Raw genomic sequence first — 17649 nt, 5'->3', positions numbered from 1 at the left:
TGTTGCATTTGCTTGTTCAAGCCAGGGATGTTTAGGCTTTTAGTGCCTTTGGGAAGTAAATCTCCTAGCCTGAAATATCTAGAGATGGATGCTGCTGGTGAGAATTTTTCGTGACTGGTTGGAAGCGGATGTGATTTAGATGATCACAAGAATGTGGGGGTACAAGTGTACCACAATTTGCATAAGTATTTGTGTCTAACTGGGCAAGTAAAGTTATAATTAGAGAAAGGTGAAAACAAGACACTGGATGTTCTAGCTGTGAAAGCCAGACTTTAATTTCTGAGAAGGGTCGGTTGTAGTTCATTGTGACATCGGGAATAGAAGAAAAGTTGGTCACAGAAAGGACCAGGGGGTCTCTAGAATCACGGATGAACAATCCAGCAGTCCAAAAGGTCACCCCCCTCTTAGCAATGGCCTGGTAGATACAAATGATGGCGTTATCTTTCCAAGCCAATACCAGACTAAAGGAAAGAAAGAAAAGAAGAAAGGTTTTCTATTTAAAGTCTTGATCTGACATCTTGGGAGACACAGTCTTCCTTGATGTCAGCTCCTTATTTTCATAGCCTATTTGATTTGGAGTTCCCCAGTGTTTGCACAGGACGAGACGTCAGGAGAAGCCTTCTGTAGCTGTAAGATATGTGCCCAAGGTCCAGTGCCTTCTAGTTTGCAGGCACTGTCATTTGTCAAGAATACTTGGTAAGGTCTCTTGCAAAGGAGTTTGAGGGCTGTCTTCCTCAGTGACGTTTCTAGAACACCTACTCACCAAGCTCCAGACTGGAGCCAACAAGATCCTTCACACTGGAATGTGGGAAAACTTCTTTACCTATTGGGGACCGTCTTTCGTATAAGATATTAAAGACTTAACAGTAGTTGGTCATATTAGTGTGAGATAACAAGGAATCGGCAGGTTGTATGCCAATAGATGTTGGCCTACCAGTGACTATTCCATGTGGAGTGAGTTTATGTTTCCAAATGGGGATATTGCAAGCAGTGATAAGGACCAGACCCAACACCTTAGGCCAGGGATGTCCAGTAGTTTCCGTAAGTGAAGAGTTTTGTGTTTGAGGATCTCTTTAGTTTTCTCAACCTTGCCTGATGATCAAGGGTGATAGGGACAGTGATAAGTCCAAGAAGTATGCAAGATTTTCATTGCAATAAGGTTAGTATGATTTGCCCAGTGCAGCGGGTGCCTCAGTCCCTGAAATTATGAAAGGTGTAACCCAAGTGAGCAACACATTTTCTAACAGTTTCTTTGCCCCTGTGAGGGCAGCAGCAAGGGAAGCAAGCAAGGGAACATTTCAACACATCCAGAAAACACAAACAGAATAAGGACATATTAATAACACATACTAAGTGGCAATTGTAAGAACAGAGGTCTGAAGCCTCTGGAAACAAAAAGAATTTTCCTGGGATATTGGCCCTGACGGGTGAGACATTGGTGGTAAACTGTTTTTACAATTTTATAGAAGTCTCTTCATCAATGTTTATTCCTAATTTGCGTCGCCTTCACTGCACCATGGTGGGTGAAAGAATGCAAACACCGAAAGATGGAGTTTTCCAGGCAGCTGGGAAGAACCACGTGACTGTCTCAGGTTTTCCCCCAGTGTTCACTGAATTTACAACCATCCTTTGCCCGCAGTGATTTCTCTCATTCAGGAGCAGACTACTGCCATGTCACAAGCACATCGGGATGGCTAAAATCTGGCCAGGCTCCTTCTTTGCAGAAGCAAAATGGACCTCGGCCACATGTGCCACAACCTTTTCAGATTCAATTCCTGCTGCCTTTGCACAAGACTCAGCCAGGGCATTGCCCAGATACCCAGGTTCAGTCTTTATAGTGCGAGCCTCAATTTTGATGACAGCAGTTTCAGAAGGTAAGAAAATAGCAGCAAGAAGGTCGTTACTTATTATTTATTTATTTATTTATTTATTTTAATTTTTTTAATTTTCTCTTTTACATTTATTTATTTGTTTTTGAGAGACAGAGAGAGACAGAGCACAAGCCGGGGAGGGTCAGGGAGAGCAGAAGACACAAAATCCGAAGCAGGTTCCACGCTCCGAGCCGTCAGCACAGAGCCCGACGCGGGGCTCGAACTCACAAACCGAGAGATCATGACCTGAGCAGAAGTTGGATGCTCAACTGACTGAACCACCCAGGCGTCCCTATTTTAAATTTTTTTTTTAACGTTTATTCATCCTTGAGAGACAGAGAGACAGAGCATGAGTGTGGGAGACTCAGAGTGAGAGAGGAAGACACAGAATCCAAAGCAGGCTCCAGACTCCAAACTGTCAGCACAGAGCCGGACGCGGGGCTCGAACTCACGAACCCTGAGATCATGACCTGAGCCAAAGTCGGACGCCCTGACTGAGCCACCCAGGCACCCCACTTATTGTTTCTTTTTGATTTGAGATACAATGGATGCAAGAAAACCCTTGTTTCTGTCACATCCCCGAATCATTGATAGCCCAGAGGCATACTGGCTGCCAGGATAAATATTAACAAGTCCTGATAACCGGCAGGCTCTGGTAAGGGCCTAGGGCTCTGCTTGCTGGGCTGATACAGATTGTGAGGGGTTTGCCCTCTCAAGGAATTCATATTGGTCTAGAACAGCATAGCCAGCTTGGAAATCCCCTTTTTCATTTTCACAGTCTGACCCGTCAACAAGCTAAATTCGCTCAGGATTAGTCAAAGGGGGTGTCTCATAAATCAGGATGCAGTGTCATGAAATGGGATGTTACTACCTTACCGTCATGGGGTTGACCCCCATCAGGCAGGGCCAGTAACCCCTGGCAGGATTTAGAATTTGGCATCGTTTAAGATGTAGATTAGGTGATGAAAGCAGAAGGATCTCAGAGAAGGTTAGTCCTGGGGTCAAATCCACCCAGGAGCAGTCTGGGCTCAGTTATCTCTTTCAAGCACGGAAGGTGAAAGGCTTTGAAGAGTTGGGTAGCCCGAGGGCAGGCAGTTCTCGCATCATTGGTTTTAGTAAAGGAGATCTCTGCATAGCAGATTGACTGGAGCTGCATCACATAGCAAAAAAAGAATGTTTTCCAGTGAAAAGTCCCAGAGTCATTTATACTGATTGAGATAGAAACTCTCTCTGAATTTTATTAGACACTCCCTCTCACCGGTGGGGCGCCTGGGTGGCTCAGTCCCTTAAGCATCTGACTTCAGCTCAGGTCATGACCTCGCGGTTCGTGTTGGGCTCTGTGCTGACACCTCAGAGCCTGGAGCCTGCTTCAGTTTCCGTGTCTCCCTCTGTCTCTCTCTCTCTCTCTCTCTCTCTCTCTGCCCCTCCCCCGCTTGCACTCTGTGTGTCTCTCCCTCAAAAATAAACATTAGAAAAAAAAAAATTAGATACTCCCACTGGAGAACTTTCTTTACTCCAAGGGTGTTTTAGATGGGGTTCAAAGTAGAGGGTGTAGCTCCAGTATTTACCAGAGATTGGCAAGGGTTTCCATTAATTTTAATTTGGTTTCCTCTTGGAGCTGTTTTAGGGACTTACTGGTAGCAGTTTGCTGGAGAATCTGGTGGAGTTCTGTCAGCTCTGGGGATGCTCATCTGGGGTCCCTTCCTCGAGGGCAGATATGGGGCCATTTGAGTTGATGTTCAAAGATTTTCATGAAAGCTTTGAGGATGATCTTGTGTTTTTTTTTGTTGCTGTTTTGTTTTGGTTTTGGTTTTTTTCCAGTGTTCTATTGATTACAAATGAGACACTGACCTTTGGGCCAGCATTTTGATGTTGGACAATGGGGGAGGCCCAGGTGTTATTTTAGGTTTCTGGCTTTAGAGCTGTTGAAGCTGTAAGGTTAATAGCTTGTCAGACTTTTGTGTAGGTCTTGTTCCAAGGCCCTTTCAAAATGATCAGCGATGGTCACAAGACCAGTCAGACCGGTGCCTTCCCATCCTGTTTTCTGCCTTTCATCAATCCACTAATCTCGTGAGATAATCCACGTACAAATAGGGCAGCTAGAGCAGGTTGGGTGACATCATCCATTGTAGGGAGCCCAGAATGCCGTAGGAAGAGAGCTTCCAGGTGCATTTTAAAGTCACACACACACACACACACACACACACACACACACACAGTTGGCCACAGATTCAGCTTTCTTTTGTTTGCAGGTTTGAATGAGACCAATCCATGTGGCCCGGGAAGACTCTAGAAATGGCTTTTAAAGGATCAGTTGCCATTTTGTGAGCTTTTTCTGGTCCAGAAGGGGACCATGTTGAAGGTTGAAGATCTTGACTATTACCCTCAGAGTTATGCCATTCTGCTTCCTGCCTCCATTTTGGGGCCTCCCCAGATCCTATCAACATGTGCACAAGCTAATAAAGATCTGATAGTCCAAAGTCATAGGTCATGATAAAGACTCTAAATTCTATAGAAGACTTTTGAGAATCCTCCCTGTGTTTAGGAAACTTTTTAACTATGGCCCTTAGTTTGAACTTTGACCAAGGAGTGAAAGATACCTGCAGCCTCGGTGCTCTTAATTTAAAAAAAATGTAATGTTTATTTATTTATTTTGAGAGAGAGAGAGAGAGAGAGAGAGAGAGAGAGAGAGAGACCAAACGGGGCAGGAGCAGAGATAGAATCCCAAGCAGGCTCCACACTGTCAGCACAGAGCCCAACATGGGGCTCGAACTCATGAACTGCGAGATCATAACCTGAGCTGTAATGAAGAATTGGATGCTTAACCGACTGAGCCATCCAGGCACCCCAGCCGTGCTCTTATTTTAAAATGTAACTGTTCAATAGTCTCTTGAGAATGGAAGGGCAATTTAGATAGAGCACCAGGAGAACGTGAGTACTCAGGTAAAGGAGGATAGAGGGGAACAGGACTCATGTCAGTCTTACTGATTTTTGTTTTAGGTACCTCCTGTGTCTTTAATTTTTTTTTATTAGCCATTTGCAGTAAATCTTTTAATGAAGCTATTTGAGAATCTTGAAACTTTCAGAAGCTTCTGCACACCAAGTAAAATGTGTATCACATTCTGTTGGATTTGGGACCCCCTGCTTTCAGGTGCATGTTTTAAAACGGATGATCTTGTCTAATCGGGGCATTCCCCGTAATGGCTATTGTAATTTTGGGTCGTTTTTAGTAAGATTTTCCCCTTTTTGTAGATATCTATAGCTTCTGAGACCACACATCTTAGAAAACAAAATAAGCAGGTGTGCTGGAAGGTGGCACACTCAACTCTTCAGAACTTCAGGTTCCCACTTCTTTAGCTAAGCACTGGGTCTCTGGAAGCCACATTAATACCTAGGAGGGTTGTGCTACTGGGTTTGAGATTGTGTGGTGTTTATAGGGTCCCTTGTGGCACTAAAATTTTCTCGAGGTTGGTAAATGAACAAGGATCAATCTAACCCATTCTGTGACCAACTTATCCTAACATGGGAGTCTTAGAGTTAGGTAGTGAGTGCTTTCCCAGCTCTTAAATGCTTGACCCATGCCAACTAATTTTGTGGCTTTGGCTTCTGAGACTCCCATTAGCAATGGATTTTACCTCATGTGCACATCAATAGACACCAACAGTAACCAGGCCACGAGAAGGCTTTGTGCACACCACCAGCAATTCCCAGTGTGGAACTGGGGACTGGGGAAAGGACTGAAACAGCAGACCCCAACAGACGGGGACCATGCATAGGGCTTCCAATCAAGTAGGGAAGTGCAGACTGAACCAAGGGCTAGGGCTTGGGTTCTGGGCGGAACCATCTGCTAGCTCAAACTGACCCACACTGGACTGGAGAACCAATTAGATCAGGAGCCCAACACAAAGAGAAGGGAGCTCAGAACCGAGAGGAAGTTACCCATGGCCCTCAGAAATGGCTAGAACGATGGAGAACTGAAAGCGTTCATGAGTATCATGTGTTTCTCATTGTCCCCAAAGCTGTCAGGAGTTTCCTTCAGATCCTGTCACTGCCTCCAGAATTGTTTAAAAAAAAATTCAACCGAATAAATTTTAAGGATTTTATTGGCTTTATTCAATGATTCATGAATCAAGCAGCATCCCATATGGCAGATAGAAAGGAGCTCCGAGGAGCTGTACAAAATGAAAAACTTTTATAGGCAGGAAGGAACAGGCACAAGGAAGTTTTATCAGGAAAAAGTGGATTGGTTGTAGCAAGGTCACCTTCTTTTAGGGTATGAGAGGGGTCCTTTGGGCAGATTAACCTCACTAGTGCTGACCGGATGATTCCTGATTGACTGGTTTAAGATTCCATTTCTGGGAGACCCAAAGCTGTAGTTGAATTAACTATTAAGTCTTGGTTTGGCGACATGGGGTTTAGTGTAAGTGACTCCATTTGGGGCATGGTGCCTTTGTTTTTAACACTATTGTCAAGGTATTTTCAAAACTCCAAAAGGGCTTTGAGAGCTTACAGCACAGTAAAGGCGTTAGAGTATTACTCTCACCATTACTATAAAATGTTAAAGACCTTATGAGACACACAGGGAGTTGAAGGAGAGCTAGAATGTCAATGGTTCTATCAGTGACGTCTTCGTGGAAAGATGTCACCTCAACTGGCCATGAAGGACCAAAGGATTTGTGCCCAGAGTTATTTTGGTGGGTTGGGGGAAGCGGATTTCCCAGCAAGCAAACCACTGAGGTGGAAAAATAGGAGGTAGATTTGTCAGAACCCAGAGTACAAGAAGGGAATAGTGAGCGATTATGCTGGAAGTGAAGGCTTAGAGAAAAGATACAATTTGCTCTCTTGCTTTGGTATTCTCACAATGCTGGAAAACATTTTCATTTATTTTTATAATCTATAATAATCAGCTCACTGGAGAAGACTTGAAAATACAGACATTTCAAAAGAAATAATTTTTATTATTTAATAATTTGCTCTATTTCCTTCCAGGTTTTTTCCACAGACAACTGTTGTTTTTTTTTAAAGCATTGTTCTAATCATACTTCATTGGGATTTTAAATACGCTAAACTTTATTTGAGAGACCCATCCTTCAAGAGCCATATCTTATGTTCAATTATATAGAGCATTAGTCTCATAAGAGATAACAAGCTACATGAAAGGGATAACAGGGACACTTGGTTCTAGGTGCTGCTGCGAGAGGGCAGAAGTCCTCCCTGGTCCTGCAGAGACGTCCATCATCTGGCTTGTTCAAGCAAGGTGTTACTGACCCTGCTCCTCAGGCACCCCCCGTGAAGGTGGGGGCTCTGTCAGTGGCTCAGACTGGCAGTTTGCTAATCATTTAAACCACCCCTTCACCGTTCTTGAGCTGTTCACTTTGGTTTTGGTTTTGGTCTGTAGGGTAGGTCTTAAACCAGTGTTTTCCACACGGTCATGTGCCTAGGAATTCCCTAGGAATTACCTGGGGATCTGGTTAAAATGCAGATTGTGATTCTGTAGGTCTGTGGTGGGCTGGGGATTCGGCTTTTCTAACAAGCTCCCAGATGATGCGGAAGCCACCAGCGCACAGACCACGCTTTGAGAAGCAAGGTCTTAGAGTCTATTTTCTTTTTCCTACCGAAGGTGGCTCTTTGTTGCTTTCATGCGAGTTAAACGAATTCACCTGGTGGAAACCTTTCTCCCACAAATCCATATAAACATTGTGTTATATACTTTCAACATTTTATTGTGGTCTAGAAAGCTGAGGTCAATGTGATTTTTACTCCTTCCTCGGTAAATGTTTTTGCCACCCTGATGCGCCTCAGTGTGAAACTCTGGTCTTTGACTTTGCCTTGAATGCAATGGACCTTTTGGTCGACATAATTAGGTAAACTCTCTGCAGCTCAGGAAAGTTTCCTCTAGGTATGCTCTTAATCGTTGTTTCTGATCCATATTGTTTCTGACCTAAGTCTTGCTTTTCTCCCAGGGACCTTCAGTAATTCTCAGGTTGGATCTCTGACTCCCGTCTTACATAGATCATTCTCTCTTTCTATTTTGATCTCTTTAAGCTTTTGTCTATAATCGAAAAAAGATCCAGGTTTATCCTTTGTACCATAGACTAGGCTTTTCCAGGTCATTTTTGCTGTGGTTCTGCCCCCAATGTGGATGTTAATTCTGCTATTATACTTTTAAATTTTCCCAAAATATTTTCCCATTTTTATCCATTCCCTTTTCCGTTTTTCTTTTGTCTTTTTGCATCGGACTCTTTCTTTATTACTTTTGTTCTTTCAAAAAAGACATTGCCTTTAAGCTTTTAGAGAATGCCAAAACTTCTTTATCATTTTCTTCTGGTTCTTCCAGCAAATCATTTCCAGAATGTTGTTCTCCCTTTGTATTTCCAGGATAATGTTCTCTTTTCCCTTGTTCCGTACTGTAATGAACATTTGTTATTGTTTTCGCCTCTCAGCACCTGAATCTCCTCCTTCTTCTTTCTTATGCTTGGAGGATCTCCCATTTTATGAAGAAAAGCTTGTCTTCCACATAGAAACCGAAAATCCCGGAAACTCAATTTCTCAGCCTCCCTTAGAGTTAGAGCACACAGAGCAGGCTCGGCCTGTTAGATGTATCTGCTCCAGGCATTGACTAACTCCAGTGGTTCAAAGAAGCAGGGCAGAACTGACTAACTCCAGTTTCCGGAGGCAGCGTGGTGGCAGTTGTAAAGACAGCACCTACCCTTGGGGCCGTCGCTGGTCCCAGCAGTAATGTCCATAGTCAGCCGTGGTATTAGGAGTGTCACCATAGGACCATTAAATAGCTTCATTCTTTCTTGTGTTCATCTCTGAACCTGTTCTGTAGTCTTAAAGTAGACCCTGGAAGCTCTTCAACTTCCATTTAATAAATTTATTTTCGGTTTATGTTGTCAGAGTCCAATTCACTTCTTGCAACGAAGATCCCTGCATGACACAGGAAATATCTTTTACATAGACTCTGCAGTGGTCTTCTTTTTTGCTCGCCCTTCCTCAACTGAGTGGTTATCTTCTATTCTTACATGGTAGACCCTTGATTCTACTCTGTCCATCTTGGTCCTAGTCAAACCTATTCCCAGAGAACAGCTGGATGTCGTATTCTCTTTTGGCCCAATTCCTGGTGTCTCTAGTCTTTCATTCTGTGCAGATCTGTTGGTGGAGGCTGGGATTTCCTAACTCTGAGAAAGTAAAAATAGAGTCTAATGGGGAAAGGGATAGCTACCCAGTACTCAGTTGGGTACAGGCTTTGCCCAGTGGCTCAATTTCCTCATCTATTAAATCAAAAGATGGGTTTCAATGATCTCTAAAGGTTCCGTACTTCTGTATGCATGCAGGTTGACCCAGAGGTGATGAGGCAGGTTTAAGAAGGACCAGAGACAGGAACCAAACTCATACACTTCCAGTCCCATTGCTTAGAACATCCATCCTGAACACAGCTCTAGGCAGCCCATCTCTTGCTCAAAAATTCTCCATGAACTTTGGAGAAAGTCAATGTCCAGGATAGATTGCCTGCTTCCCTGCCACACCCTAGTGCTTTTCCTTGTTCTTTTCTCTGAAGTATGTCCCCTCCCCACTTTGGTCTAAATTTTGCTGGCTCTGTTGCCTCCTCCCCCATAGCCTATCTTTTCTTACATCCCCCCATGTTCTCTGCTCAAGCCATAACGAGCTATTTTTAATCCCCTGATCTTAACAATTCTCAGCCTTTCATTGTGCTATAAACTTTGCCTGAAGCATTCCTCCTTGCCCTACATTTCTTCCCCTACCTAATACCCACTCCCCTCTCTTGGGTCCATTTCTTACCTATTGTTTCCTTCAGCAGAGCTTCTCTGCCCTCTTCTCCCCAAGACCTATGTGCTCCTCCAATGGGCTGACTCATCCTTATCTTAACACAAATCCACTTTCTGCAGTAATTGTGTGCGTATGTGTGTGTGCACATGCGCATGCCCTTCTCTGGGTATTTATAGCCCTAACTAGCCTCTAGCAAACCTCTTGGCTATGTCTTATTCCCTGTTGTTCCCCTAATATTTTGTCAAGTGCCTGCTTTATAATAGGCACATGATGATATTTGTGAAAGAATGTAATAATAATTTGAAGTAATTCCTTCCCAACCCTGAAAATGCATTGCACTTAAAAACACAATGACTTTTGGGGTGCCTGGATGGGTCAGTCAGTTAAGCATCTGACTTTACTTCAGGTCATGATCTCATAGATTGTGGGTTTGAGTCCAGTGTTGGGCTCTGCGCTGACAGCTTGGAGCCTGAAGCCTGCTTTGGATTCGATGTCTTCCTCTCTCTCTCTGCCCCTCCCTTGCTTGCCTTCTGTCTGTCTGTCTGTCTGTCTCTCTCAAAATAAATAAATAAACTTATAAAAAATCCTTTAAGGTACAATGACTTTTTTCCTTGTGTAAAGTATTTATTTATAGCATATTAGACTCTGCTCTTTTAGAGTAGAATAGATGACTGGTTCAAGTTAATGTCATGTTCAGGAACTTTCACATTAATAGGTACTTGAGAAATGTTTGCTTGGAGAAGTCTTGTGTTATAGGGTAAGCAAAAAAAAAAAAAAAAAAAATCAATTGTCCAAATAGGACCACTTTTGAGAGTGAAAAGCAGTGCTATTAATAATCCCTCTGAGACAGTAGGCAGAAGTTAGGATTATCCAGAGCAAGTGGGACATACAATCACCCTATTTAGCTAGCAACACCCCTTTGCCAGATCATTAAGCGTTGTTTTGCAGACTTTGATTTAAGATAGCAGGTGCTGGGTCAGGGAGTTTCTGGCGTTATACCTACTCTCGAGGATGAACTAATATGAAAGATTATCATCTCCTAGTCAAACAGCAAGCAGTGAGTTAGCAACAGGGACAGATAAAGTGCCCAGAATTCTTGATTCCCTTTATTCTTCACACCAGGGAATGCTACTTGCCTTTTCATTAAGTGGGCCACACGCAATGGAAGACATTTCAATTTAGATATTTAAAAAAAAAATTTTTTTAATGTTGCCCAGCTAGCTCAGTCTGTAGAGCGTGAGACTCTTAAATTTTTTTTAATGTTTCTTTATTATTGGGAGACAGAGAGAGAGAGAGACGGAGTGTGAGCAGGGGAGGGGCAGAGAGAGAGGGAGACACAGAATCTGAAGCAGGTTCCAAGCTCTGAGCTGTCAGCACAGAGCCCGAAGCGGGGCTCGAACTCACAAACCGTGAGATCATGACCTGAGTCAGACACTTAACCGACTGAGCCACCCGGGTGCCCCTAGATAATTTTTGAACTGTAATAATTAGTCATTATAAAATAGAAGGCAACAAAATCACATCTGTTTCTTGTTCCTACCTCTGCCACGGTGATCAAACATAATCCTTTACTTGTAATCAGAGATGGGAATAAAATGTCACAGCCATATGCTTTGTAGAATTTAATTGGAGATTCGTCCATCATTCCAATGCAGTTACCACTTTTTTTTTTTTTTTCTTAAAGAAAAGCACTTAGAGCGTTTAGACATCAGTTCGGTGATCTTATATTTGAGAGTTTGAGGTTGGGAAGTCTTCTCATCTAGGCTCTATTTGGAGAAGTCACGGCTTAATATATACCGCATATGGGTCCGTGTGGTTTAGTAAACACTGGTGGCTGACAAGAGAAAACACTAGTGGCTGACTTTGTCAACAGTGTAAAAAGGTTGAGTGGAGATGGGAAAAGCAGCGCTAGGGATCATGAACTTCAGCAACAAGAGCTTTGTGGTGTTTACAGTTTGCTTTTACATTCATTATTTTACCAGATCGACGCCATAAAGATACAGAGCAAGGTGGACAGTAAATCCTTATCTGGTAGATAGATGAATGAATGAATGAATGAATGGCAGATAAATGCCTTGGGAGAAAGAACAACTTTCTCAGGGTCATACCTTTATTAGCAGAGCTGGAAGCAGAACCCGTGTCTCTTGACCGTGCACCTGAACATCCGCCTCTGTGCTCATGCATGTGGTTGAGTACTTCATCTGGGCATGGCATAGGAGACCTACCTGGCATTTGTAAATGCCACCCAAACCATTCATGCTGCTTATATTTCTGTTCAGAATATCCTGAAGGATTCTGGTAATTTGCCTGCCTGTCTATTGGGCCCTCTGTTGTAGAAAAAGAGAAATAATAAATAAAGAAAAATAAAAAAAATAAATAATAAAAAAAATAATAAAAAAATAAAAATAAATAAAATAAAAAAAATAATAAAAATAAAAAAAAAATAAATAATAAAGTAGTCTGCTGACATGAAGCTAGACTTTAAGCCAGAGCCTATCAGTGCCCTGCAGGTATTTGAGACTCCAGGCACACAGCTGTAGACCGCTGGGTGGTTTGGGGCTAGACAGGGTCAGGATCTTAGGTGAGATATTAAGATAGTATGGTGCTCTATGAGTTAGCCTAATACTGCGAGCCTGCCTGGGACTTTGTAAGGTTCAAAGCAAAGGTAAAAAACACCAGCCCCTTTGGCTTGAAAACTCATTTTAGGGATGCAAACATGAACTGTTGACGTATAATTCTCAATGGATACCTGGCTATCTATTTTTATTCTAGGTTTTTTTTTTTTCTTCTTTTCTTCAAATTGTCCTTATATTGTGTATTCAAAATGCATTGGAAGCTTTCTGGTGTCAATTCAGTGGAGCCCTATCTAATGTTAGTGTCAGTGACTGAAATAAAAGCATATAGTGGAGATTTTTGCTTGAAATTATCCTTTAGAATACTTAAGAAGGTGTCATGTTGAAGCCCAACCCAGCCTACTTTTCTTCCAGCTTTGGGACTAATGCTGTTTCTCATTTGAGCACCAGAAGAAGCATCTGGCTTTCACCTGGCGGCCATGCTGAATACAAAATGGGTGTCTTTCAACAACAGAATTAGCAAGGTGAGAGACCACACTACAGAGAGCAGGCAGAGCTTGGGAGACCCATTGTGGGGCAGGTTTACATCTCACATCCCCTGCCCACAAAAGCCCTGGTGGAGAGCACTTTGGGGGGCATATGACTTCTTGTCTCTCTCTTCTCTCTGCTCTCATGTTGAATTTGTGAATGTTAAATGCATAAAAGGTGGAGCAGCATCTTAATGAGAACTTGACCTCAAAGAAGGGGACAATGGGAGAGAACTTTTTAGGGAAGAATTAGCCAGACTTGACAACTAATTGGAGAGAGGTATTGGGGAGAGAGAAAAGTCAAGAATGACCCTGGGTGAGGCACCTGGGTGGCTCAGCTGGTTGGGTATCTGACTCTTGATTTTGGCTTGGGTCATGATCTTGAAGTTTGTGGGTCTGTGCTCTCAGCAAGGAGCCTGCTTGGGATTCTTTCTCTCCCTCTCTCTCTCTCTGCCCCTCCCTTGCTTGGGTATGTGCGCTCTCTCTCTCTCTCTCTCTCTCTCTCTCTCTGTGTGTGTGTGTGTCTCAAAATAAATAAATAAACTTAAAAAAAAAAATAGAATGACCCTGGGTTATGACTGGAATGATTGGTGTAGCACAGATGGAAACAGGGAGGTGTGGAGAACAGAGGATTTGGGGCATGTTCAATTTGAAGCCATGCTGAGTTTGAGAGCTTTCAAATATAGGCTGAATAGCTTATACACCATGAGGCTTCTAGTCCACAACTCAAAAGCAAGACATAAAAAAGTTGAAGATTGTTTATAATTGAGAACTTCCAATTAAAATTAAATTCATTGTACAAAGTGGGAGAAACCCTGGCTCACTCAATTTGAAGTCTACCCCACCTTTCTTCTGGGACTGCACTGACAAAGAATGTCTTAAACTAAATGGGTGAATGAAGGGCCAAAGGTTAGAAATATGGGTAAAAATCTCATCAAATATTTCAGTATAATAGCCCAAAACAAACCACCTGGCATGGATTCCTGAGAAGATTCAAGTGTCAAAAGAGGGATTGCAACTTTTCAAATATGTGTTGTTGTTTTTTGCCTTAAAGAAATAAGCACTTTATTATCTTTGTCTTATACAGACACATAGGCATATTTAAAATAATGTGTGTTTATCGTAAGAAATTTTAGATGAGTAAAAAGAAGAAATCATACTACCATTTAAAGATAGCCATTTTTAAAGCCTTGGTTCATAATCTTTCAGGTCCTTTTTTATACATTTATAGTTTCTTTTCCACTTTAAAATACCATGTGCCCAAAAGAAATGAAAATATATGTCCATACAAAGAGTTTTACATAAAATGTTCATAGCAATATCATTCATAATGTTCCCAAAGTGGATAAAGCCCAAACATTCAGCAATTGGTGAATGGATAAACAAAATATGGTATATCCATACAGTGGAATATTATTTGGCCATAAAAAAGAACAAAGTATTTTTTTTAATATTTATTTATTTTGAGAGAGAGAAAGAGAGGGAGCAGAAGAGAGACAGATTGAGAGGGAGAGAGAGAATCCCAAGCAGGCTCTGCACTGAAAGTGCCCCATGTGGGGCTCAAACTCACAAACTGTGAGATCATGGCCTGAGCTGAAATTGAGTTGGATGCTTAACTGACTGAGCCACCCAGTAGTCCCAAGAACAAAGTATTAATACACGTTACAACATAGATGAGTCTTGAAAACATTATGTTAAATGAAAGTAGCCATATGCAATGTTGACACATTGCATGATTCCATTTATATGAAATATCCAGAATATACAAATCCATAAAGACAGAAAGTAGATTTGTGCTTGCCTAGTGCTGCAAGTTGGAATGGGGAATGACTGTAATTGGGTACAAGGTTTCTTTCTGGGATGATGGCACTGTTCTAATGTTAGAATGCAGTGATGGTTATACAATTCCATAAATTTATTATAAACCATGTGTATGCTTAAAATGAGGGAATTTTATGGTATATAAATGATAATCTCAACTAAGCTGTCAAAACATATATTGTGGACCTCTTTTGATTCACCTAAAACTGAAGTTGAAAATATAAACCTAATCAAATCCCTGTTATTGGTCAGAGATGCTTTCTTCTGCTCTGATACCTGCTGTGATTTTCCACAAGTGAATGAGATTGTGCACTGCAGCCATGAGTGAGGCAAAGCACATCCTAAGGCCTATCCTCAGATGCCCAGATCATCAAGAACTAACAGAACTTCTTCAGTACTCACATAACCTCACACAGCTTTCTAGGAGCCAGTGAGGCCATTAAGACCAAGATCACAGAGACTGAACCTTTGGACAGCATCGTTTGCCTCCTCACTGATGTTGTGAAGCCAAAATGTGTGCTCCATGTTTGTGTTCCCCCAACAGGCACTGGGGGGTGTCTCCACGCTCATTGTTGCCTGTTCCATCAGGAGGCTGTCAGCTGAAGTATCAGGTCCAGACCATTCAGTGGTCCATTGGGAAGTCTCAGCCAAGCTACCTCACTGACCCTTTCCCTTGGAATTGGTACGATATATTGCCTTTGTGTTAGCATATAGGATAGGTCTGTGTCTATGTGTCTCAACATTGAATTCCGAGGCCTAATACAGTTAGTAGGTGCATAGTAGACACTTGCTAGAATAAAAAGGTGTCATAAACTTTGTGATTTGGAGTTTCTAAAGCTTTCATTGATAATGGACCCAAGAAGCATTCAAGCTCTATCCAACAGCATTTCTGCCAACATAGACTAGCCCCCAGTCAGACTGAACTGCCTGGCCTCGGACCTCACTGGCTTCCAGACATGGTCACAACTTTTGCATGTTCTGGGCTTACATGAGGTCGAAAGCCAACAGACTTGTGTAGGGGGCTGAGTGGGGATAGGCCAACTACATTCAGATAATGTGCTCCTGTGATGTGGAAAAATGCAAACACTGATCACTCTACAGCCACTGACTGAAAGTCAGGTTCAAAAACTAGGGAAAATAGCGCAGAAACCCATGGCAAATACAGCCACTGTGTGTTCACGTTTGCTTGATTCCTCTAAGCCAGTAGACCTCATGACACCATTTCCCTCAAGAAAAAAAGACCTCGTATTCAAAACAGGGAGAACGATTCATTTAGGAAGTCTGATGATGTATTCTTTTCTTTTTCTTTTTTTTTTTTTACATTGAGATCATTTTTTTCCCATTGTACAATGAGGTGTGAAGAACAGAGAGTAAACAAACCTTTTGTAAATGGCTTCTTTATCTTTAGTGCTGCATTTATGAAAAGTCTGCCACTATTGTTTACCGTATCAAGTTTTCGACTCTTTACAAAAGGCTGATGCTTATCTGACCTGGCCAGGGGTCTTGTTTCCATCATGCACTGGTACAATAGTCCTGGGAAGAGAACGAAGTTCAATTATAGAGCAGGTACATAAAATGTTAAAACTGTCACTTGTACTTCATTCTCCCTGGAAAAAGGTAAACTTGGGTGTTCTTTTAAGAATTTATGTGATACTAAGTGGCAAAATTACCCTTGTTTTGATTCTGGGTCTACTGCTAAAGCAGAACTCTCTCCTTAGCTAATTTATAAAATTTATATATGCTAAATATGGGAAGGCCTAGATCTGTGCACGCAAGTCACATTGTAACACGTAACAAATAACCCTCTTCCTCCCCCTCATCCCTCCTAGCCCCTGCCCAGAGTCATGGTCTAAGATAAAGTGACTAATCTTCCAGAGGGAAGGCATCACTTATGTTGCTTTTCTAGCCAAGATGAAGGAGTCACTCATGCACTCACTAGACAGCATTTGGTCGTAAGTCCTAAGTACTGCCTTGGCTGTTGGGGAGGAGAAAAGAACAACATATGAAGCCTACTGCAAAGGATTTTATGTTTGTGAGGAAGAGATCAAACACCTACAAAAATTTACAATGTAATGGGACCATCAAGTACATACCCCGTCTAGAAGATAGAGCAATTATTTTCTTACCAATGGAGAAGGTTTGGAAGGAACGAGCAACAAGGAGATGATTGCTTGAAAGGGAGTTGGTAGGACAGCTAGAATCTGCATTTGTGGAAATGGGCCCAGGATAGGATTTCAGGAGAAGGAAACTAAACTTTCAGGAGAAAGAGCTGGAAGCAAGTACTGCCGGAAATTCTATGGGCATGTGTGCATGTGTGTGTGTGTGTGTGTGTGGTAATGGTGGAGGGTTGGACGTGTTGTTGGTGGAAAAGCCCATTAGGGCTTGATCACAGAAGCAGGAAGGGACAGCTGAAGAGTCTGTACTTAATGCAGTTGATAGCATGGAACCTTGACAAGTTTCAGAGTATAATGTGGCATACTACCCTTTGAGAAGATGAATTTGGTCCACAGGTTGAAAGCAGTGTCGAATACGGAAGAGCTGGGAGAGGATAGGAGAATACCCAATTTAAGAACCTGACTGTATGCATAAAGAAATTGAGACCGGAGAGGAAGTGACCATAAAGTTACCTAGCAGTAACTAGGTTACTGCAGTTACCTTGCAGTTTTAGGGCAAGGAAAGGACTTATAGGCTTCCTTTCTGCTGCATCCCCATGCTAATCATGGTTCGACTTCCAAATGGTTGTAGAGTAGTCACGATCCTCTTATTCTTCCTCTCCCTTCCTCTGGTCTGCTTGTATCCAGGCCTCATCGTTTGAAGAAGTTGTCTGATTTGATTTGATTTGATTTGATTTATTTATTTATTTAATGTTTATTTATTTATTTTTGAGAGAGAGAGAGAGAGAGAGAGAGACAGAGAGAGAGAGAGAGAAAGAGAGAGAGAGAGAGAGAGAGAGAGAGAGAGGAGAGAACAGGGGATGGGTAGAGAGACAGAGGGAGATGGAGAATCCCAAGTAGGTTTCACAGTGTCTTAGGAGTTGTGAGATCATGACCTGGGTCGAAACCAAGA

The sequence above is a fragment of the Panthera tigris genome, chromosome C2, assembly GCF_018350195.1.
Source record: "Panthera tigris isolate Pti1 chromosome C2, P.tigris_Pti1_mat1.1, whole genome shotgun sequence".
NCBI classification, from domain to species: domain Eukaryota; kingdom Metazoa; phylum Chordata; class Mammalia; order Carnivora; family Felidae; genus Panthera; species Panthera tigris.
This window is presented reverse-complemented; position numbering follows the sequence as displayed.